Source organism: Macaca mulatta, chromosome 11, assembly GCF_049350105.2.
Source record: "Macaca mulatta isolate MMU2019108-1 chromosome 11, T2T-MMU8v2.0, whole genome shotgun sequence".
NCBI classification, from domain to species: domain Eukaryota; kingdom Metazoa; phylum Chordata; class Mammalia; order Primates; family Cercopithecidae; genus Macaca; species Macaca mulatta.
The window spans coordinates 35,190,389-35,207,333 of record NC_133416.1 but is presented as its reverse complement, the minus strand read 5'-3'; the positions used below and the strand labels follow the sequence as shown (position 1 = coordinate 35,207,333).

Genomic DNA, 16,945 nt, shown 5'->3' with positions numbered 1-16,945 from the left:
TGAGTAGTATTCCATTGTGTATATATATATATAAAACAATATGTTTATCCACTCATTGATCGATGAGCATATTTTTACAATTGTGAATTGTGCTGCTATAGACATGCATGTGCAAGTATCTTTTTCATATAATGACTTCTTTCCCTCTGGGTAAATACCCAGTAGAGGGATTGCTGGATCAAATGGTAGTTCTATGGTTAGTTCTTTAGGGAATCTCTACACTGTTTTCCATAGTGGTTATACACTAGTTTACATTCCCATTAACAGTGTAGAAGTGTTCCCTTATCACCATATTCATGCCAACGTCTATTTTTTTTTTTTATTATGGCCATCCTTGCAGGAGTGAGATGGTATCACACTGTGGTTGTGATTGGCATTTCCCTGATCATTAGTGGTGTTGAGCATTTTTTCATCTGTTTGTTGGCCATTTGTATATCTTCGTTTGAGAATTGTCTATTCATGTCCTTAGCCCACTTTCTCATAGGATTGTTTGGTTTTTTTCTTGCTAATTTGTTTGAGTTCCTTATAGATTCTGGATATTAGTTGTCTGTCAGATGTATTTTTTCTTGGTAGATTTATACCCCAGCAATCTACCCCTTATCTCTGCATTTTCCTGTCACCACTCGACTCAAGAAAATCAGAGAATCCTCTCCAGTACCCACCTCCTTAAAGAGTGAATTAAGTAGAGCTTAATAGCTTACTCATATTTTAAATTTTTTAGCTCCTGTTCAGCTGCATGAAGAAAAATGATTTTATGGCACTCTGTTGCCTGCAACTGGCCTACTCATCAGCTACAGAACACTCACAGGGATAAAAATGGGTCGCAGCTTCCATTTCCAGGTACAAATGAGTAGAAACACTTCAGACTCAAGGCATAACCGGGACTTTCCTCAAACCACAAGTTATCTCACCCTAAGTGTAAGTTATGGAAACACACAATGAAGAGCATAGTCAGAAACCAAGGGGTTTCACAGAGAAACTGCATTCATCCTGCTCTGCAGTGTTTGAAGCATGTCAGTACCAAACTATTCATTTCCACCAGCTCAGTCATAGAGTCCAAAGATCTTAAGATCAGGGAGGAAGAACTCTATGGGAGAATGTGAAAACCACTGTCTTCACGTATAATCTTTCCTTGAGTTGAATTCAGAGCACTTCTTACCTTCTTAATATAGACTATTTTATCTCTATTCAAGCCTGAAGTAAGATCTGTTTATTCCTGACTTTAAAATATTTTAGCCCTTTTCACAAAGCCACCAGCCCCGGCCTTCACTGCTTTCCTCTAAAAGCAAACATGCTCCACTGTATTGAATATTTTATTAATTCTTCTAATTAAAAATCGTCTTCCTTTCCTGTCCTTTTCAAGGCACTATCTTCCCTTTTCACATGTCAGTTTTTCTTCTTCCTGAATTGCAAAGGTAGGAAAAAAAAAAAAAAGGTGAATAATGTTGTGAATGTAAACACGTCTGTTGCCATGGGAGCCGCAGCAGCTGAGCGACAAGAACCACTTGTGGCTGCAACATTTGCAGGAGGCCACTTACCAAACCTGGCAATTCCAATTCAGTAAACAGGGACAACAGTGGACAGAGTTAGAGAAAATTGCTTATTTTTTTGGGAGGGAGAAAGGCAAGCTAGGAGGCTTCGAGAACTCTATAGGATGTACAGTTGATGTTGACGAGCATGCCCGTTGCCTAATGGAGTGGTTGTTTTTCAAAGGGGCTTGGTGAAAACGCAATTTCCAGCTGCCTTGACAACAAGGAGGTAGACTAATGATGCATCCTGTGTTTGTTCACAGTTCCCCCATAGGCCTGGTGATGAGGCCAGGTTGAATACAGTGCCATCCAGCAACTTAGAAAACCATTGCCATGTTGCTGCCTGTTAGGTACCACAAAATTCTGAGCAATGTGCAAATCCAGTAAAACTTGCCCATTTACTTAGCTTAAAAAAAAAAAAAAAAAAAAAAAAAAAAAAAAAACCTGCATAAAGTGCTCATTACTATGGAAAGAAAACTGCAGCTGTGTTCTTCATTCTTCTCCTTCTTAAAAATGCAATCAATTAAGGAATTTTTTCATTTACCAAAAGCACTGTTATTTGTCATGTGCATCAAAGGGGCTGGGGAACATCTTTATGCATTTTGTTTTCCAGTGATCTTAAGAAAAATGTTAACAGGAACAATTAGCCACACCCATATTTCTGAGATTTTACAAGCCAGAACAGAGGACCCAACTCCTGAAGATTTGTACCTAGGAAGAGGATATGGAATAAAAATTATTTGTGTCTCATAGGCCATCCCCAGAACCAAGACCCCAGGAATGAGGACCTCAAGGGTTTAACTTGTCATGATCACAAAAAGTATTCAAATGAATTCCTTGAGAGCTCATTTGACAATGCAGGCTTTTTTTAGCCTTCTCTTTTGTTCACAGGACAGAACAATTTCTGGCTCATGTAGCAGGTACTTAATAAAATTTATGTAATTGAATTTAAATAGACAAAATGAAAAGTTGTTAAAACAATTAATTATACCAAATTTGAGTAATTGAATATGACTCAAGTGTGATAAAAGTTCTTAAAAGACTTTAATTTCTGCATTCTTAATTAAAATAGTGGGGTTTTTAATTGTATTATAAAAATATCAAACCCATTTTTCTACAAACCACTAAAGATGTTCAGTCTTGTTTTATAGAGGCAGAGTTTGAACAATAGAAACCACAGGGACAAGAGTTGGGATATTTTTTTTTACTTCTATGTCCAGCTTGGACCCTAATCGGCTGCATGAACTTAGGAAATCCTTGACACTTATTTTTCTTTTTTTTTTTTTTTTTTTTTTTGAGACGGAGTCTCGCTCTGTTGCCCAGGCTGGAGTGCAGTGGCCGGATCTCAGCTCACTGCAAGCTCCGCCTCCCAGGTTCACGCCGTTCTCCTGCCTCAGCCTCCCGAGTAGCTGGGACTACAGGTGCCTGCCACCTCGCCCGGCTAGTTTTTTGTATTTTTTAGTGGAGACGGGGTTTCACCATGTTAGCCAGGATGGTCTCGATCTCCTGACCTCGTGATCCGCCCGTCTCGGCCTCCCAAAGTGCTGGGATTACAGGCGTGAGCCACCGCGCCCGGCCGACACTTATTTTTCTCATCTGTAAATATTCTCCCTGGTGAAGTCCAAATGACATTATAAATATGAAGGCAATTCAAACATTATAAGAGATCAGATGAACTATATAAACCTAACCTCCTTTGTGTCTTTCTCCTTTGAGTCTCTACACAAATGCCATCTTCTCAGTGAGGCCACCCTTGGGCACCTTGTCTAAAATTACAGCCTACTGCAAACCCCATCCCTGCTTTATTTTTCTCTTGGCACCATCATCATGTTGCATATTATATATCCAACTTATTTGGCTTGCATATGGATCACTGCTTGCTAGAATATAAACTCCATAAGAATAAAAGTTTCTTTTTACTGTTTTTTCCTAGATACATCCACAGACCTAAATACATGTTTTAAAATATTTTTTAATTAATAAATGCAAAAACAAATGACTAATTTGCTGTCAGCTTTTTCTAAATGACTTTTCAACATGATAGAAATATTAACCAAGTCATTCTGTCAAGGCCTCTGATCATATCTGTTAAAGTCAGCAGAGTCCAATGAAAGAGCTCAGGATTGTGAGTCAGGACACCAACAACATAGAGGATTTTGGGCATGACTCACAACAAATCCATATGTGTCACAGCTACGAGCTATAGAATTGTTATCAGCATAAAATATGATCATGTGAGCAAAGTGCTTTAAAAGTTAAAAGCATCAATAAGGTGTTACAGTTTGTACTACTATTAAACAGTGCCTTAATATTTTGTCTTAATTCTGGTGCCTTAATATTTTGTCAGGGACATTAAGCACAGTGGGAGTAAGAGTGGCAGTTACAATGCAAACATTTTCAAAGGAGTGAAGAGAAGGAAACTGCAGCTGGTCTTGGCCTCTCTACTATAAATGTGGTTGTAACCTGTCATAGGCTGCAGAGTAGAGCACAGACCATAGAGCCTTGGCCAGAGATCAGGGCACCACAGTATCCTTCGTGAAACTTAAAAGAGTTGAGTTGTGAAGCAAACTCAGATGTTCCAGCAAATTACAATGTGTAGATTAAAGTGCATTGTTCAACAAAGCTTAAAACACACAATTAAAAACATTTAAAAATTAATCATATATCTGGAAATAATAAATCACTGCTTCCTTCAAAGTGTCATGAAAATGGAAGTTTCTCCTGACAGATTCCATTGTTCTGTAGGTACCATTTTCTTGGTATGATGCCTTTCAGTACCCCTGCATATGATTAATTTTCAAATAACATGAAGTTTTCGAGCATTATAATTCAGAATAGTTTTCTAGGCTTCTTATTTTTCTTTCCTCAGAATCATTAAATATTAGGTATGGAGAATGGTTTTTGATGACAAAAGTCTTCTTTCTAAAGTGAGCTGAGTCAGAAACAAGGAAATGTCTAACCCTGTGCACTGGAAAGTGGGGTGCCCTCTGGGGTCACTGCCCTGTGTTTCCGTCACAGCTCGGGAACTCTTTTAACTGGCTTCCCAAGCTGATTCCCAAGTGGGTCATCTGTGGAATGAGTATGGTAATCTGTGGAACTGGTGGATCCGTGATCCCTTCAGATGTTCACTGCATGAGTTGAAATGCTTGAGAGTTTTTGATCTTCGATCTAAAGAAAGAAGGCTAAGTAGAGGAGAAAGGACAGCGCTAGGATGCCTGAAAGAAGAAGGGATAGGGAAGAGGAACAGACTAAAGAGGCATGGCCTGTGTCTCCTCCCATGACCTGAGTCCCTATGAAAAGAGGAGTTAGGAACAGAAGCTTGACAAGCAATAATTGGTGGGGCAGAGGGAGGCAGGGGAGATGGAGCTGGGAATTAGTAGCACAAGCCGTGTACATCAGCTGCGTACTTCAAGGGGCTCCACAGAGATGGAATGCAGTCATCCTTTAAACTGAATCCCTCTTGCCCTTTACAGCACCCCATGCTGCCACTGCCCTCAATTCAGATCTTGGGCAAAGGGGTCCAAGGGCAGCTCCCAGCCCATTGAAGATCTACTTGGCAGTAAAGCTCAGAGAAAGCATTTCCAGCAGGAGGAGTGCTGACCACAGCAAGGCAGGAGTCAGCCTGGAAAAAAGGAAGCAGCCTTGCTTCTGACCCTCCTGAGACAGGCATGGAGGAGGACTAGAAGGGCTGTTCTCACACAGGGAGGGGCAAAGGGTCATTGCAATTTGGGTGTTAGTATTAACAGGACTTCATCTCTGCCCTCAGACAGGTAAAACTTGGGGAAATTCCGGTTGCAGGGACAGGAGTTTGCTCAAAGACTCACTGAAAGGATTAAATAGGAGAACATAAGAAGGTGCATGGCACAGTGGTCTAACACATAGAAGGTACTGCATAAACATAGTCTTAGAAGATTTCCCGGGTACTTGGGTGCAAAAGCATAGAAAGAATATTGATACTCCTCCCCAAAACATCCTTCTCTGTCCCCCACCCCTTACTTAAGCATTCTTACCCAAACTACAATGGCTCCAGGGTCTAGATGGTTGTCTAAGATGGTCCAACAGCTTATCACACCCTGCAAAAAATAATCACAGGATTTCCACTGACCATTCCATGTCAGGGGACAGAAACATACACTGGAATATGCCATCTGCTTTTGTCCTCAACCTCATGGCACCTTTTAACTATCTTTTAAATTAATAATATCTTCTGAAAGATTAGAAAAAGAGAATTCTTTTTTACTTGAAATAGTGCCAATACTAAATGAGTAAGTCTGACGTGAGTTAGTCATAAACATGTCACCTGGCTCAGAGAATTTTATATCCAAATCACCATCCCACAGCGGTGTCTTTGCAGTTTCTCTTGGCTCACTGTGCTATTTTTGAAGCCTTATAATGTTGCCTTCAGAAAGAGCCTGCAAGAAAAGAAGTCAAAAGAAAAGACTAATCTAATAAAAATCAAAATGATGCTGCATACCAAACACGACAAAATAAAACATTTATCTCTCCCAGGGGTCTGCCATAGCCAGTTCTTACAGCTCATCTACCGCTGACAAGTTTTATATTCTTGATTACATCCAAAGCACAATTGCCCCAAATTATTTAATCATATGCATGCCAGGAATGCACTACATCTGACAAATATAAAGTGAAATCTACTGCCTTTGTTTTCCCCAGGTTTCAATATGCAATTGTGTAAACTCTCTAAGTAACATGAATGTGTAATATAGGTGTAAATTAAAATATTAAAAATTCAGGTTGATTCATTCGGGTGAATAATTCAAATGTGACACTTCATAGCTGTGTACTCCTAGAAAATTCTCATTAGGCCTGAGTAAAAGTGCTCTAATGTACATAGTATTATTTATGTGGTCATAGAAGATCTTCAGGTTGGGAGACTTATTTTTTCTTGTGAGACTTTTCCACTGTACCCTAACCCATTTATATTGCAATGTAGAATTCTTTATAGCTATATGAGAACTTAAATAGCAGCAAGTCCAATCGCTCATTTCAAAGATGAGAAATAAAACGCACTAAAGTAGTGTTTTTGGGTTAAATCTTTCTGAAAATGTAATTTAAAATCTTAACCCAAGAAAATGTTTATAAGGGCTTTAGTCACTTGGGTCTAACCTCAGAGGCACGTAAGAGAATGCGTTTTTGTCACCAAGCAACAGGAAATATGATGCAAAAAAACTGCAGGTTTGTCTCCCCCAAGGGACTAAAGTCATCAAACAAAAGTACCATGTTCTATTATCTTTACATCTTTAATGATGTACATAATAGACATTAAATAAGCATGAAAAGAATAAACTATCCCACAGGAGGAATATACCAAATATTCCTCCTGCTCACCCTATTTCAAGAAAAATTTGTCAGATCTTCCTCATAATTCTCCCCAGTTATAGATTGTGTCAGCACCAGATACCAAATATTCAGTGTAAATTAAATACCGTAGAACTATTTTTAGTAGCACAGACCACTACACGTAGTTGGTGATCTTGACTAGCTGCTGAATTAATTTCTGCCTGTACATAAAGAGAATATACAGAAGATAGCACAGAGTTGAAAAATGTCCATTTACTTATAAGTGCCCAACTGTGGGTACTGCACATAAAATCGTTCTCTTTAAAAAGAATATTCTCTAAATGCATACAGATCTTGGAATTTGGTTGGGTTTACCTTATCCCTCATAATAACAAAATCATTATCTCGGTTCTTATGCACTAATTATGGTAAAGCCTCCTAAACTGTGCAGCAGGCATTGTCTTTTTTGCCTATGAATTACATTTTATCTTGCTATCACTGGTTGGGTGAACTATTAACAGCTTATTGCTATTCAGACGCAAATGCTAGCTTTGACCACCCTATTTTACCCACCCTAAAATGTATTTTTATGCTAAACCTATCCAACCAAGTGATTTTAAATATATTTATTATATATATAATGATTATATAGAAGTTAATATGGTTATGTCAATTAGTTTGTAACTGCCAAGGAAATATTATTTTTTAAAGTTTTTTTTTTTCACTGTTTTTAATACAGGGAAATAGTTCCTGTAAGAATCTCTAAGCAGTTTCACAGAGAATAATTTCACTCACCATTGTAGTATGCTTGTCTGAAAATGAGATTCTTAAAGGAGCAAGATGCTGGCAGACTGCACTGAGGGTGATGATGGGCTCTGGGACATAAAGACCTGACCCTCCCCATACTGCTCACACTGGGAAACTTTTATAGTTGTCTCTACAACTGTTCCAATATATGAATGCACAGTTCACCTAGCAAGTGCAGACTTAGAGCCTGTGTGTTCGATATATGAAGGCATACTTCACCTAGCATGTGCAGACTTACTACCAGCAAGAGTAACCACTAAAGGGGCTTTGAAGCATCAATCTTAATGTAGTTCAAGTTCCACCAAGTGAAAAATCTAAAGACTTGAAGAACCACAGCAGATGCTGTTGCCACACTCCCTTCCATATCCCTTCAGCCTCAACTCTGAGTTCCTGTAGTTGTCATGGACAATGGGCACGTTGGTAACTTCCCACCTCAAAGACCCTTCCCTGTCTGTCTCTCCACCTGCGGGCTCTCTCTCGCCTGTGACAGATTGCTTAGGCTACTTGCATGCACAGCTAGCAGTGTAAAACTCTTAACTTTTTTCTCCTTTGGATGTGCTTTGCAGTTCCTATTCTTGATAATATGGTGCAAAGCTACTATAAGCAAGGCTCTTTCAATCCATACTTGTAAGCAATCTGGAAATGCTAGGAATTCAACACGAGGAGCAACCCTCAACCAATGAGGAGAGGGAGTAGGTGGATAAATACCACAATTTCCTTGTCCCTCAGCAGAACAAGTCTAAGTGCCTGAGCGTGTCCCCAGCTAGACAGAACCCTATTGCCTATATAGGTAACCCACCTCTATGAATGCACCCTCAAGTGGCTTTTCTCCTGAGAAAAGAAAAATAGCTTAGAGCTGTCTGAGCTACCTGGGGTATACAAAACTTACCAGGCACTAAGAAACATGGTTCAGTCCAGCGCCTGAACCCATGCCTGGAGGCAATTGTTTAAAAGCATCTTTTTCAGGATGCACGGTCTCACCCACAATCTTCAAATTCCAGGAATATGTGATACAAAGAACAATGTACAGCCTACCAATAGCTTTAGTAATCTTAACGTAAATCTTGGTAAACAACTTAGGAACTGCCTCTTCTTTTTCCTTAAAAACCCGCTTTTAACGGCTGCTAACCAAAATGTATATCCTGGGCAACTTGAATCTATGCTCCTGGGTGGCCCCTCTCAACCTTTAGGCTTGAATACACTCTCTTTGAACTAGATTCTGACCTTTTTGTTTGTTCTAGGTTCATACTCCCTGTCTTCACTCACTCTCTTAGCTCCTTCTTTTATGCATCCTGGAATCCCCCCAGATAAACTACCCACCTCCAAGTACTGCTTTCCAGTTCCACTTTTGAGGGATTATAACTAAGACAAAACCTTCCTTCATAGTCAGTGGTAATGGGCAAATTTAAGGAAGTTAATGGGGTTAGCTACTAAGTTAGTGGGGTTAGTGGTGAGAGAAGGGGAGGAAGAAAGAAGTGTCACCTTTTACTTAGCTGAAAATGTGTTCTAGTCATGATATTCACAAATATACCTCTTATGCTAAGAAGACCTCATAAAAGACATATTCTCCATTTTCAAACGATGGCTGTTTGCAGCACAGTTTCTGGGGCTATATCTCCAATGACATTTTCCTATGATATCTGATTTTTAGTAACTGGGTATGTCTATGGATTCCACCCTTTGTTTTTTCTGGTAAAGCTTACAGATTTACTAGTGATATTTCAACGCTGCTTTGCCTTTCACTGTCTCCAGCTACTATCAGTCTGGCTGATAGTAACTGTTATGTATATGAGTGAAAGAAGGAAAGCAGAGAGAGAAAGGAAGAAAAGAAGAAAATATAGTAGTGCCTTAAAATGCATTAGGTGATAAGCCATGCAATTCTAAAGAGTAAGTATGATTCATTTTGTATATGTCAGTTATATTTGCAAATTCCTGGGTTATCTGTAATTCTTAACAATAAGCCTAGATAGTCCTTAAGGTCCAGTGAGAAAATAAGTTTGACACATCAGAAACTCAGGAAAAGCACTGGGGCCTGAGGAGCATTCTTCAAAGGAAATTAGTCTGAACACTAAAAGAGAGTTCAGCACAGGAAGTCAAAACAAGGCATTCCAAGTTCTTAGCAGAATGGCTTAGTCTGGGGATTATTTTACTCTCTTACATAGAGAAACAAAGAATTCAGAAATCAAAAGTGCATAAAGAAAAATAAAATACTTGAATTTTTTGGTCCAACAAAAACAATACATGAAGATGAAACTAATGGTGAGAAAGCTTATGAAAATTAAAGTAGTAAACAATTTAGTTCTTACCAGAGATTGTCTTGAACTGACTTGTTTAAGCTGTTTCCGAAGACGTTATTTCATTCTCCAGCCTCCTCAAAATAAAATCAAAATAAAGAGGAAAATAACCAATATTGAAATGCTTGTGTTTTTTATGTGTTTATACCACTCTCTCCAAATCATGTTTTTACAAAGGGACTGACTGTGGAAAATGTTTTGTGAAAATATTTTCTGTAGATTCTAGTCCAGTCACCTTGGAATGTGTCTGATCTTTTACTTGGTATCTTCATACTGTAATCGTCTTAATTTTCTTTCCAAGACAAGCAAGCTTTCATTTAGTTGAGGAACTACAATAAGGAATGCATCCAGGCTAGAATTTCAAACCATTGAGCTCCTGGCAACTTGCCCTTCCTTGTCATTTCTTTGACTCCTTCTCCCCTCCTACCTGTCTCCTTTTCACTCCCACATACCCTCAGCCCCTCTCTCTCCTCCATGGGAGCAACATGGTTGCTAATTGGAATGATGGGAAGGCTTTGAAGTCACTCAGGCATAATAATTTGCTTTCTATTTTTAAAAACAGATCTACTGGTAAAATAAATCAAGTGTCAGGCAAAGTGGTATAATCAAATGTGCTTTGTGCCTCTTTCAGAGAACAAATAAATTCTTCCACCTATAATAATGCGTATTGAGTGGAAATGATTTAGAGATTTGGAATACGCATCACCTCTGTCCCAAAATTCTTAGCCTTGAAATATTGACGGTTGATCAGAAACGAACACAGAATTGGCAATCCCCAGCAGGCCAGACTCAGAAAGAATGCCAGGAAGCTTAATGTGGAGGCTTGGTCACAGGAACAGCAGTGCCTTAGGCCCCTTTTCAAAGTTCAGGTCACAAACAAGATCCCACACAGTCTGCATTATATTCACAAGCTATAATATTTTAATCATTCTTTACTGCCTCTCTACTTGATTGGAATGGATGTGGATGAGTAGAAATTGAGGTGATAAAGATTAAAGTAGGCCAGCGCAGTGGCTCACGCCTGTAATCCCAACACTTTGGGAGGCCGAGGCAGGCGGATCACTTGAGGCCAGGAGTTTGAGATCAGCCTGGCCAACATGGTGAAACCCCATCACTACTAAAAATACAAAAATCAGCCAGGTATGGTGGCACGTGCCTGTAATCCCAGCTACGTGGCAGGCTAAAGTAAGAGAATCGCTTGAACGAGGGAGGTGGGGGTTGCAGTGAGCCGATATTGTACCACTGCACTCCAACCTGGGTGACAGAGCAAGACTCCGTCTCAAAATGAAAAAAGAGATTAAAGTAAATATCTTTTCAAAACCCAATTAAAAAAGAACAGCTGTTTTTATTACAAATTGAAAAGGCTATTCCTAGCAATACACAAGGAAAAGACTGTTTTATATTTGTAAATATGTACACCAACGCTTCTCACTCCAGGTGCCTCTTGGTCTTGGAAATTGGGTCACACTGATCCTCTGGTAGTCATTTTCAAAAAAGATGACTGCTCAAATCAAGTTCTATATACCATGCCTCGTGAGGTATGGTATATTCCCAAAGTAATTCAAGCAAAATCTCATGATCTCAGGCACATTCATGACAAAGACTCTGTTCTTGACCAAACCCTAGTATGACTTCTAGCAGATTAAGATTTTGTTCCTACTATGACCTCAGCTCCCTCTTAAAATGCCTGCGAAAGCTTGCAATTATAAATCCTTTCTCTGCCCTCGAGACATAAATCTTCTACCACGCACAACTGTCTCCTCAAGGACCTGGGAGCCCTCTCTCTGAAATGCAAGCATTAGGGAGATAGCTCTTCCTCTCCGTGTGAAGGTAAGGGTCTAACATCTGCAGCCCGTTGCTCCAGCTTGCACAACTTCTCCTGTTGTGCAAGAAGTTTGTTTCTCCTCCAGATAAGCACCAAGTAGGAAACCTAGATAGCCTAGTGACACAGACCAAAGGCCCCACACTCGTCAGTGTTTTTCCTTCAGCACACCCCAATATTTAAAAAGTCTCCCACCTTTTGTTACAGCAGAGTTGAGCTCAGGTTACGTTGGCTAGTCTCCTCTATTATGAGAGTTAGTACTGAATAAAATCTGTCTTTATCACCTTTAACCACCATCTGGTTTTGTCTGTGTTTGACATCAGCTGGCATTCCATAAAGGAAACAGTAACTATTCTAGGCGTTTCAAACAGAAAGAATTTAAATGCAGGTAATTAGGTACTTACAAAATTATTGGAAGAATTAGAGATAGGGTTACTAAGTTTACTGTCCAAACTAAGAGCAGTTGTTTTTTTGGGGGGGCGGTTATCTTTTGTCATTTTATAGCTCCCCACCGCAGCTGCCCCACACCCTTCCCTTCAATGATGACGTCTGCAGGCTTCAGGGGGACCAGAGAACAAAGCTGGGGCCTGGCAGCCCCACTACGCTGCCAGCTGGGAGGAACAAGTCACAATTACAAACTATCACAACAACTAGCACCTGTACTTAGGGGTGCTGCATATTGAGGAGGCCCCACCTCCTCATTGTACAGGGGGCTATTTGGCAGTGACCTTGCTCTGGAGACGATGATATTCCTTCAGCCTGAGGGAATTGATGTTGATGAACCCGGTGGCATCAATTGGCTCATAATCACCCTGCACGTTCATGCTCACCAGCTTCTCATTGTAGAGAGACAGTGGGGACACCTGGCCGAGGACGTACACCTGGCCCTTGAAGACGGACCCCTGCACTTTCCCTTCCACTGGCTCCTGGGACTTGGCGATGCAGTGGCGGACAAATTCACACTCAGTTCTGTGCCAGAAACCGGTATACACCAGCTTAGCAAATTTCAAGCCCAGGCCTTGTTTGATTTTGTGTACTTCCCAGTCCATGGTGAAGGCCTCGATATCTAAACGAGTGTGGTAAAGGATGGTGCCTGCTGGGGCCTCCTAGATACCTTGAGACTGCATTCCAATGAAGCGATTCCCCACAATGTCAATACGGCCCACGCCGTGCTTGCCCATGACTTCGGGTACATGAAGAACTCCAAGGAGGTCTGGTAGGTGGAGCCATCCTTGACGTCAGTCACCTTCACGGCGACCCCTTTTTTAACTCGATCTCGAGAATGTCAGGGGTGTTGGGGGCTTTGGCCGGGTCCTGGGTCTTCGTGTAGAGACCTGGAGGCTTTTGGTTCTTGGGGTTCTCCAGGATTCCAGCCTCCTAGCTGACATGCATGAGGTTCTTGTCCATGCTCCACGGGTTCTTGGGAGCGACCAGGATGGGAATCCCATGGTGCTTTGTGTATTCCATCAGGTCACTGCGGCCCTTGACCTGAACTCGGGCATCCTCCAGGGAGCAATGACCTTTATCTGGGGGGCTGGTGAGTAGCGGGTGAGCTCAAACTGGACCTGATCGCTCACCTTTCCCGTGGCGCAACGGGACACATACTTGGCCCCTCCCAGTGGGCGATTTCCACTTGTTTGCGGGCGATGCAGGGCCTGGTGAGAGAAGTGCCCAGGAGGCAGTGGTCCTCATACAGTGTGCTGGACTGGATGGCTGGTCAGATGAACTCCTCCAAAAACTCCCTGCTGACTTCCTCAATGAACACCTTTTTGGCCCCAAGTTTCAATGCCGCCTTCCTGGTTTCCTTGAAGTCTTCCTTCTGGCCAGTGTTGGCCAGGTAGGCAATGACATCATAGCCTTGTTCCTTCAGCCACACAAGGATGCAGGAGATGTGCAGGCCGCCACTGTAGGCCAGAACTACAGAGCCTTTGCTGGACATAGCGTCTGAGGCGTGAGTTCCCAGCGTCTGGAATCTGTCTTTACAGTGCAGAGAACCACTCGGGCCAGGCAGCAGTGGCAGGCAACAGAGCAGGGCCACTAAGAGCAGGTTTTAGAGTGAAGAGGACTGGTACAATGGGTAGAAAGCAGGCCTGTCCCAAGCATATGGAACAAACTAAAGTCAGGCAGCCACTACTGCATCAAAGTCACACCAGTTAGCTAGCATTCAGAATTTCGGAGCTGCTGCTCCCACTGCTGCGGCGGCATCCCTGAAAGCCTCACACCCACAAAGTCGGAGCCTAGAAAAGGAAAGGCTGAGGCCAGCCATGTCAACCTACAGCCAGAGCATGCTTGTCAGGAAGACAACCCCCTCTTCTTCTGCCTCCCCACTCTCTAAGTGCTTCTCATCAGCAGGACCTGATTCATGTCCAGACCCCTCCCTGCAACTGAGACTGGAAATTATCACTGACGGTTTTTCATCCTTTCCACAAAGAAGGAACATGAAATGCAAGTTCTACCATCATCTACTTTACCGGGCTATTTGGCCTTGATTTCACACTGAAAAATAGGTCTCTGCTCTGTCAAAACTCTAAAAACTGTGAGGTATTGAGACTTCCCAAATATCTTCAAGATTGTCTGAATGGTATCTGGGAAGTCTGAGCCAGGAATACTCCCTTTTTCTACCTGTTGTTAAATGCTGGTCCCAATTCTATTTCCAGTAAGGAGGAGGCAAAAATGATGAAGAGGTAAGTGTTTTTTGCCCCAAATCTCTATTAATAATCAATGCATTAACACTTTTTCAAAACAGTAGTTGAAGTTGTTCTCCAAAGTTGTGATGATAAAAGCATAAAGGATCTATGTGGTCAAGAGCAGGGCTGCCTTCAGAGTTATGAATGCAGTGGTTGGGTTTATGTTTCAGTGACTGTGTTGTGGAATACTTAGTTTCTTGGTTTGTCCTTTGGATGTTGCTGTAACACACAATAGTAAACTTCAGGTAGCATTTCATTTATCTGGAAAGAGACAGAAGGAGAGAATGAGAAAAATGGAGAAAATTAGAGTCAGTAACAGAAAAAAACATAAACATTCAGAAAGTTACAGAGACAAAGACAAAGGCACCCCACCCTACCATCATGAGATACAGGAACTGTGTATGAGTATACAGACACATACACCCTGAAAATGAGGTAAAGGGAGAGATGACAGAGGAGACAGAGAGAAAAGGGGACACAAAAGCAAAGTGAGGGAACAAAACTAAAATGTAGCGTGTAGTCCCAGCTACTTGGAGGCTAAGGCACAAGAATCGCTTGAGCCCAGGAGGCAGAGGTTGCGGTGAGCCAAGATCGCACCACTGTACTCCAGCTTGGGCTACAGAGTGAGTCTCTGTCTCAAAAAAGAAAAAACAAAAAGAGCAGAGGTTTAACAGGCAAGAGAAAGCAAAAAGAGAATAGCTCTTTCTCCTACAGAGAGAGAGGGGGCCTTCAGTGGATCTTCTGGTTCAGTACTGAAATGCATGGGGTTTTATCGAGGAGCTTGAGGAGGCGGTATCTGATTTACACAGGGCCCACAGATTGGCTAGACTAGGTGTGCCATTTACATAGCACAGGAAGAAGCTGACCACCCAATCCTAATCTTTTATTATGCAGATGGAATCTATCTGGCAGGCGCCATGTTGCCTGCTCCTTACTGTACATGTGGTTGACAAAGAAAAGAGAAGATGGAGCCACCAGGTTGAACATGCCTAGCCCCCAGGTAGCCTTCTCCTGTTGGCACAGCCACTGGCATTCACCCGTGCAAGTTTCCAGCTTGCTTATCTGTGTCTGCAGATCGATTTTAAAGGCTGCTATTTGTTAGAAAAGAAATGATTTGGGGACTGCTTTTCATTAAAAGGAAAACCTTACTGAGGACTTCCTTACCCTGTCTGCCTAAACAATTTCTTTTTAACTCTTACATCAAAAACCATGTATGGTTCAATAAATGGTATCGTAAGAGTTAAAGAGGAAAGAAACACAAAACACAGCTGGAAGTTAAAGACAGGTTTACTTTAAATAAAAAATGAGAGGGGCTTCTGGCCAGTTTCAGTCAGGAGCACGTTCTCTTACAGACTAAGAGTTTATATTGGTTTTAGGGTGAGGGGGCTTATTAGAAGCTTGGAATGTTTCTGTGTGAGGGAGAAGTTTTATCACAGGGTTGGAATGTCTCTGTGTGAGGGAGAAGTTTTATCACAGGGTTGGAATGTCTCTGTGTGAGGGAGAAGTTTTGTCACAGGGTTGGAACGTCTCTGGGGAGAGGGGAGGTTATCTTGGGGCAGACATCTTTCTGGCTTGGAGCAGGGTTATCTCAAGGCTGGCGTCTTCCCGGCCAGTGGGGGGTTATCTCGGGGCTAGTATGTCTCTGGTCAGGGAGGAGTTTAGAATGTTTCTGGTTGGAGATTTTACTTGTGGTTTATGGTTATCCCGACCTTAGCCATTAGGCTGATGCCCTTTGGATTTAGGCAACTTTTTTATTAAGGTGAACTTTAGAATGAGAGGCTTGTCCAAGATGGCAATGCTCCTGCTCTGACAGGTATTACGATGACTAGTTATGAATTCAGAAGTCATTTAAGTGAATTTATAATCTCTCAACATACATAAAACAAAATATTAAGACTCAATGTAAGCAATGTATCTTTTAAAATATGAATACATACAGATAGGATAATACTTTACAACTGTTTGATGCAGGGTGAGGGGAAGGCTTTCTAAGTAAAATTGGAAACCCAGAATTAGTAAAGGAAAGTCTCACAGATTTGGCTACCTAAAAAGTTTAAACCTTTATAATTTTTGCCAGTGGAAATGGGGAGATTTAAGAAGATAGCATCCAATGCTAGCAGGAGTGTTTGGCAACCTGGAAATCTCCTAATCTAAATTAATATAACCTATGTAAAAGTAATTTGTCCATGAAATTATAAAATATGCATTCCCTATAACCTAGCATTTTTTCCTAGGACACTAGCCATGAATATAATAACATTAATTACAAAGCTAGTATTATAGAATATTATAGTATGATTTCATTTTTGTGAAGTAAGGTATATGATATGCTTGGCTCTGTGTCCCCACCCAAATCTCATGTTGAATTGTGATCCTCAGTGTTGGAGGTGGGGCCTGGTGGGAGGTGATTGGATTATGGGGGTGGTTTCTGATGATTTAGGACCATCCCCCTAGTGCTGTCCTTTGATAGAGTTCTCTAGAGATCTGGTTGTTTGAAACTGTGTA

General features: G+C 41.3%; 1 long non-coding RNA gene and 1 pseudogene across 1 annotated transcript; both read right to left on the bottom strand.

Annotated features, from left to right (window-relative positions):
• Positions 1-5,538: 5,538 nt before the first annotated feature.
• LOC114671050 (uncharacterized) lies at positions 5,539-10,076 on the bottom strand. The gene is made up of 3 exons (XR_003720947.2): positions 9,944-10,076; positions 5,830-5,941; positions 5,539-5,602 (listed from the first exon to the last, which is right to left on the bottom strand). It is a non-coding gene; the product is annotated as an uncharacterized LOC114671050 (long non-coding RNA).
• A 2,389-nt stretch (positions 10,077-12,465) lies between these two features.
• LOC695844 (argininosuccinate synthase pseudogene) lies at positions 12,466-13,692 on the bottom strand (annotated as a pseudogene).
• Positions 13,693-16,945: the final 3,253 nt, after the last annotated feature.